Consider the following 8,378-nt stretch of genomic DNA (forward strand, 5'->3'; position numbering starts at 1 on the left):
TTTCGCGTTTATAATATTAGTAGGAAGTAGGATTACTACTATGCACTCTCTTTTATAAGACACAAGACAATGTCCAAATCTTCGATGTTACACGAGCATTCACGAAGGGGTATGAGTATGCTATGAGTTAGTAAAATACAATTATATACGTATGTAATATATCCTACCTGGAAGTCAACAAGTATTAACTCCACGCTTTTTTATCATCTGTATAATCTTGTATTGAATAATATGCCTTGTTTACCAATGTATTTTATACAAATTATTTTAATATATGAAACGGCAAAGTTAAAAATGTCTGCGGAATTTTACTATCAGAGCGGATACCTTGCCCCAAGCGGGATTTATTGACTTTGCGGAATCGGAAACTTAGCGTTATAAGCTTATCCTTACTTCTTGTGGACATACATTGATTATCACTGATTTTATCAAAGTGATCAATGTTACTATGAATATACATAATTACAGACACGCTTGTTTAAGATGTGAAATAAGTTTATATATGTGTGAATGCTGTTTAAACATATATATATTGTTTGCACAATATACAAACGTTACTATCTCAAAATTTCGAACATTATTTAAATATTTTATTTAAAAGGTTTAATATAAATACGGGTGAATTTCGTTCAGTTGTATAGGACTGGTAAGTCGAAAGACCGATGACCGCTGAAGCAAACGATGTGTAAGGTATTTTTTTTTATATATACTCGTCCCGAAGTGAACTTTCAGATATTAAGCTGCAAATAACAGATACTACACTTTGATCTCAACCAAAAGGCCGAGCACCGATGAGGTTTAAGGTCTAATGTAGAGTTCGGCAAACAGAGCGTAGGTCCTTCCAACTAGGTGGACCGATGACCTTAAAAATATGGCAGAAATCGACTGAATTAAGATACAAAAGGATCAAGACGTTTGTCGCGCCTTGAAAGAGTCATAATGTGTCCAGCGGTAGATGACGATTGACTGGCGACGAAAAGACGACGACAAGACAACACAATATGAAAATCACAGAAAATCATGAAAACCAATCTTCGCCCAGCACTGGGACATTTTACGGGCTATTACCGTTACTTAAAATAGCATACACTACGTTAAATATACACGAATACTAGTATATCAAAAAATATTCCACATACGATCTATCTCAGAAAATTAAACGTTGGAATATGTGCTCCTATCTCTATGTGAATAAGTTCAAAAACGTGCTGGTTTAACGCACGTGCATTTTATAATTACTTTGAATACTGGATTTATCAACGTCCAGAAAAACACCATTTGGTTACAAAACGTTGTTAGAAACATACTTATATTATTATTTTAAACCTAAATTTCGTATGTTTTTAATAAATTGACATGGAACTTAAATAATATTTCAAATATACGTAATATATATTTAATGTATATGTCACTGTAAAATATTAAATCTCCTAAGAAACCATGATAATTTCTTTCATCCCTTTCATCGTGCCTGCACTGTACTGTACTGAGAACCCCCTAAGGAACCAATGTATACATACGTATATACTGATATGTATGAATATAATATTATTTCTAAAAACATGGAAAAGGTTACAATTGTGATAAATACATTATATATGTAATTTATTTAATATTTATTTTTGTTATTACTTTGAAATATTCTCGATAATTATCGTTAGCAATAAATACATTAATGGCTGAATCGCGTTAATCCGTCGATCGCACTCCATTCGACACGCAATGTAATTGATTGATTATCCGATTGCTTTACATTGATTGTGCTTAGCTTAAGATAATACCGCTTTTATTCCTATATTATTATTATTTTAATATTCGCTAAACGGTATAATATTTTATTTTTGATTTTGAGTTGAGCCTTGAAGCTATAACTATTTAAAAGTAAAGTAATCATGTGTAATCCTTCACCAAGGCTCCGTGTCCTTTTGAAGAGACGGTGTGGAGATTATTCCACCACACTGATCTTGTGTAAGTTTGTGTGTAAATTCCTCCAAATTTTATCCTTCGCCAACAAGGACACGTTTCGTTTATAAATACAATGCGCATGAATTATAGTTTCTTCGGATTTGAACAAACAATCTTCGACTGTTAGTCACGTTTCTAATCGTTGAGCCATCTCAGCTGTTACGTAATAACATATACATACAAACATATCAAGTTTTATTATTTTTATTAATGTAAAATAGACTGTAATTAAGATAAATGTATATTTCGATGTCTGTTGTGATACCGATGTCTTCTATCGTTCAACTGAATGCCCAACATCTACCTTAGTCGAAAGTTTATATATTTTAATGTATCCGGTTGTTCGTATTTATTTTTTATGTTTATAGGCGTAAGTTAAGCAAGCAAATCACCTGTACCTGACACTTGTGACCAAGTCCTGCAGACATTGGCGTATACAATGTATACAATGTACCTTGTGCCTGTTAAATTGGCTCACTCACACTTTAAACCGAAACACAACGATATTAATTATTTATTACTGTTTATCGGCAGAATATCTAATTAAGTGAGTCATTGGTACTTACCCAGACCGGCTGACACAAAGCGCTACCAACAAGGAATAGCTTATATATCTTATTATAGGTTATGTTCAAATGGATTACAGCTAGGAACTCGGCGTGGAATATTGATCGAGTGAGGTTTGCGGTCACGCACTGAGATCACCCGATTCAATTAGGAAACGACCGCATGGAGATTTAATCAAACACCAATTTACAGATAATTTGTGAATATATTATACAATACAACTGTAACGAGCATGACTGTACATGGCTGTACATGACTGTACATTAAATCATTCTACTTTAGGAAAGTAATTTGTTTCTGGATCTGTATTTGTATCTGCAGATATAATCTGATCTTAAAAAATTCCACCTTCGCCTTGCATTACAAATGTACTCAATACTATTCCTAGTGTGTAGTATTGTTTTTACTACAAAAGTAGACTAATGTTATATCTATTAATACAAAATTATCTTTTTTAAAATGTCGTTAAAACTTATCAATTAAAAATCAATATATAAAGGGTCGGGCCCTTGTCTGTCTGTCAAATATTTTTTTAATTAAACATCAGTTGTTTTGAATACACGCTCATGATAGACATAGATAGGCAAACGGAACCACAAAACGTAATATTACAAAATGAAAATATGAATGAAGACACAAGGAAGTTTAAATCAAATGTATAGATTCACAAACCATCATTTCGTATTGGTACTGCGATTCAATGTTGAAATGCTGTTAGCATTCTTGCAGCCATTCCACGATGTCATACAGTTACAGGAGTAATTCTTAGTTTCGATTTGCATATATTTTGTGTAACGTATTTTGTGTAAAATTATTACATAGCTATAGTACATTATTTTATTACCAAACAAAAAGGTCTTATTTAATATAGTAAGGTTACTGAGCTGAACAAAGCCTTCAGTATAGTTCAGTAAATCGAAAACGATTCTCAAGCTGTCGATATTATATTCGGCAAAGTCGTTAAGTAATTATTCGGACTTACGCCGATTATTGAGAAGCTTCCGAAAGGCTTACCTATTATGTTTTACAATTTTACTGGCTGTGGACAGACATCAAAAACAAAATATGCTTTATTCAAGTAAAGTGTAGTCACGAACCATTGTACCACCGGATCGGAATATGAATTCTACTGAGCGTCCGTTGAGTACCTTCAAGGTTTCCATCTAACTCCAAGCTGACACTTTTTATAAACACTTTATATTGATTTGTTCCGCTTTAAAGGCGAGTGTATTGTAATTACAGACGCAGGAGTTGGAAGGTTCCTCAATATAATTATAAGGAAAAAATTACGACGTGATTAAACAAAACCACCAGTAGATGCTGTCTGTCATCATTCTTATAATATATTAAAAAATAGCGTAAGCCGATTTTTGTCCCAGTGTTTATGGGGCGATAGCTGCACATAAAAAATATAGCCTAATTTTGAAGAGCTCCAGCCATAGATGTGCAGAAAAATAAACAGGATTCTCGATTGCAATTTACTGAATTGATACGATGTCACAAAGAATTAATTTTAGAGAGCGGAAAATGATACTGGCTAGTTAGAGAGCGGTACTACGTCTGTATTAGAAAAAGTAATAAAAAATGTAAACAAAATTAAAGTAATATGGTATCGATAAGCTCCAATTCTAACTGAAGTAATGTATACTATTTGACATTAAAAAAATAATTTAAAAAAGCTTTCAACATTTTGGCGCCAATGTAGATATACAGTTTGCATTGAAATTAATTCAAAACAAAACCTGTCATAATTTTCGAAATTCCTAAAAGAACTTTTGAATAAAGATGAAGAAGTATCGCGGGAGTCCCACTAGTATATTATAAGTGAAAAATCTTCTCCAAATTGCGCTGTAACTTCTGGTAAAACTATATCGGTGGTTTATGTGTGTATATCGGTTTATTCGTTTTTTCACTGAGACAACAAAATGTCATCTCATTTATTTTAGTTCGTATAAATAATTATATATTGTAGTGATAACGCACAACTTTTTTGTGCGTTTGTTTTACAATGTTGTACACATTATACGAGTGTATAATGTATTAATTATAATGTGCTTTGATAATTTGTAATGGATTAATATTAACGTAATTCCTTGTGTTAGTATTAGCTGATCGAGGTCCATTAACTCGCTTTATGGCTATATTGATATAATAAAAGTTGAATTTATAATAATTAATTTTTTGTTGATTCATTATAAACTTCGATGCGAACAGTAGAATGTATCGTTTAAATATTATTATTATATTAAAAGTATTAGAAATGGATTTTATTTATTAATTTATTCGTGGTATGTTAACCTAACCTAACAAAAATATCATCAAAACCAACGAAACTATAGAGGAATATACAGATAAAACTCTGCTAAAACGCACGTGTTTCCACGTGCCACGACAATTGGCAGATATAAAACCTTTTTGGATCAGAAAACCTTAACTAAAACTTCACAGAAGAGATTAATTATTATTATAACGCATTCAGTACATAATATAAACAATTAATGTTTTTCTATTATATAAAAAATTATAATAATCGGTGCCGACATTGTTCACAGGAAGTCAATACAACTATTCCGATTCAACTAACCGGTTCATTTAAACTTAGTTGCATATATGTGTACATAGTTTTGTTGATATCTGCAACTAATTTAGAACTAACAGTTTGTTTCGCAATTTAGTTAACAGTACTACTTGATAACAATTCATTGTTGTACTCCGCACAATTGTAATGTTTTATTTTAAACAAATATTAGAATCAAACAATAACTTACACCTGTATCCGTGCGGAACTTAGATTATATTGAATATCAACGTGCCCTTAATTGAAACATATTAGGTATGTATCTACTCGTATATAATACAATTTATATAATACAGTTTGTCTAATGGGATATCCATCATCTTTTGATTGTCGTATTGATAAAGTGGCTAGCTAGGCCGCAGCTCACGAGATCTCAGGGATCATACCTGTTCTGACTTCAGCGCCCAAGCTCGCTCAGGTTCTGTCGGTCCTGCTAAAAGACACAGGGAATAGAGACGGCACCTGTGTTTGCGCAGATACTTGTGCACTACCACGCCTGCGCTCGTCGTTCAGGAAGACATCACCGCGACAACCGTGATTCCTTTGTCTTTAAAACTGACATATTTTTTTGGAGTGTAGACCTAGACAAACAGATTTTTATGCATATAGATTTCACCGTTCACTTCGTCGGTTCTATTAACTTCGATCTTCATCGCTATAGAAATAGTTTAGTATCCCATAGCTTAGACTGCGAATCCTTTATAGACTATAACAAAAACGCTTTACGATAAGTATGATACATCGAAGTGTGAGTTATCACTTTATTTTACGGTCTATCTCCGGCGGCTACGTATCTACAGCCGCGCGAAGTGTTATCAACAATCACGGCCTTATGAGTTATGCTATACCTCGCCTCTCTCTACTTTTAAGCTTTATAAAATATATATTTTTATTATATTTTTTATTTTATTTTATGTTCAAAGGACTACAAAACAAAATGACAATAAAAAATACAAATGATTACATTTCTCATGCTGCAGACAAGACATGCGTTTAATATTAAGTATAAATTAGTATCTAGTCCTTGATAACAGCAGAGATCAGGCATACAATTTTTTTTTTTAATTAGGTTGTGTTATTAAAACCATTGAAAGTTTTTTTAAAACAAATATTAATAAGGCTATAGAACGGTCGGTAAATCTATCATAATTTACGAATACTATTGTAAGAGAAACATATACGGTATAAAGGCCAGTGGCTAAGAACATTTATTGTAGAGTTAGGAAAACAACATTATTCTATCATGTAAGAACTTAGGCTTAACTCAGAAGTAAAACTATGTCTATTAGATTTTCCTGTATAATTTTAAAAGATTTATAAAAAATGTTTAACTTTGAAACGCAGTTAAAAAAAATATTCGTGAGTTAATTTTTCCGCCATGACGAGTTTCTGTCAATGTTCTTGTTACCAGATTAAAAATTTAATATTATAATTTTTATTAGACAAAGTGACAGATACTCGTCTGTAATATACAGATAATAATAATTCACATAATATTTAATATGATATAAATATAATATATTTAATACATTCTGGTCTTACACATCATACTTAGGTCGCTTATGAACGTCCATATCTGAAATTTTCGTATTGTTAACAGTCACACATTGACATTTGTGAAGCTATAATAATGATGATTCATTTAGATTTCATACTGAAATCCAATACAGTAGAATATTCAGTAAGTAGTGCATTTGCTAGAAATATAACTATAAAATCGTACTATTTTAAAATTTATAAGCAGTATCGGAGGTTTGCCACTTTCATGGAACCTGCATCATCATCTTACGGATTTTTGTAAAATTATATTTAAAAGCGTACAAGATCTGAAAGCTTAGTTTAACGATAAAATATTGAGTATCAAGTAAGTCTTTGGATACTGTATCAGCAATGGAACATTCAGAGAATGCTAATTTTATATCGTCTTGTTTTTCACTAACTTAATTAAAAGCGCAGCATAGATTATGTTAAATGCATTTGTTTCTTTCTTATGCAATTTCACTCATTACTCCAAGGTTTACTCGGTTTGATGACTTTAAAATGTATTCTATTGAAATAGGTCCTAGGCTACTTTAGATATTCTATCGCTAAACAGCAATACTTGTTGTATTCCGGTTTAAAGGATGAGTGAGCCGGTGTAACAGAAACAAGGGACATAACATCTTAGTTGCCAGCGTTGGTGGTACAATGCTGATGTAAGGAATGGTTAATATTTCTTACATCGCCATTCGACGTTTGATGTATATACAGCTTCATATACGAAACCTAACTCCACGCCTTTTCTTCTTCTATATGCTTTATAACATTTGTATGCTATGCTTTGTGTAATAATCACTATAACGACGGCTACGTCGTACAACAACAAGTCAGGTTACTGTTGAAATTATTAGGCTATTAAAACACTCTCAGTAGCAGAGCAGAGTCTAGAAATTTGCAGTGTGCACTCCTATGCTTCGGAAATACGTAAAGCCTTTGTTTTTAAGACTGAACTATTTTTGCACTCAGTTGTGCGCTATGATATGCGACCAAAATCGGTCAGACATAAATATTTTCAATGTATGTGCATATCAATTTGGCCCAACTGCCTTCAGGTATTTGTATATCTGAAGGCCTATTGTTTGTTCAATAGGCCCTGCCAAATAAATTCACCAATTTTTTGGGCAAATGTTCGTTAATTGCGTATTTCAATTGTGAAATATAAATGTAATATTACTATTAAGAATTAATGACAACTCTGTTTAAAGTTATGTATAAAATAATTTTGCATCTGTACTGCAGTGACTTGAATGTGTAAACCAAACTGCGCAAGTCTTCGCGTGCAAAGGAACCGTTTCTTACATCCCAGCCAGACATAAGGTTCGGCAAAAAATGTAATGAAACAAAATATACCACTTTTATAATATTATCATAAAGATAACAATATAAATTACAGTCTCGTAATTTTAACGTTATCTTCTAAAACGTTAAACTAGACTTATAACTAACTTCCACTTGAAGTAACTTTTGTCTTTCATTCAAATTCAAGAAATCATATTCTTAATAAACAAGCATTTCAGTCAGTTGTCAAATAAATAGCAACATGTTAGCTTAGTTTTTCCAAATCCCAGATTCAGCTAACCAATCTAATAAATGAGTAATTCAGTTTTAATAACAGAGAGTTCAAAGACCCAGTGTTTGTGTATGAATTTTAACTGAAGATTCAAACACGGATAAACCCTGCCAAACAATTTTTCATATGATTAAATTGTTTTTTTTTTTTATTACTTAC

General features: G+C 32.0%; 1 pseudogene; it reads right to left on the bottom strand.

Annotated features, from left to right (window-relative positions):
• Positions 1-618: 618 nt before the first annotated feature.
• On the bottom strand, positions 619-793 carry LOC113397617 (U2 spliceosomal RNA; annotated as a pseudogene).
• Between the last annotated feature and the right edge of the window lie 7,585 nt (positions 794-8,378).

The sequence above is a fragment of the Vanessa tameamea genome, chromosome 3, assembly GCF_037043105.1.
Source record: "Vanessa tameamea isolate UH-Manoa-2023 chromosome 3, ilVanTame1 primary haplotype, whole genome shotgun sequence".
NCBI classification, from domain to species: Eukaryota; Metazoa; Arthropoda; class Insecta; order Lepidoptera; family Nymphalidae; genus Vanessa; species Vanessa tameamea.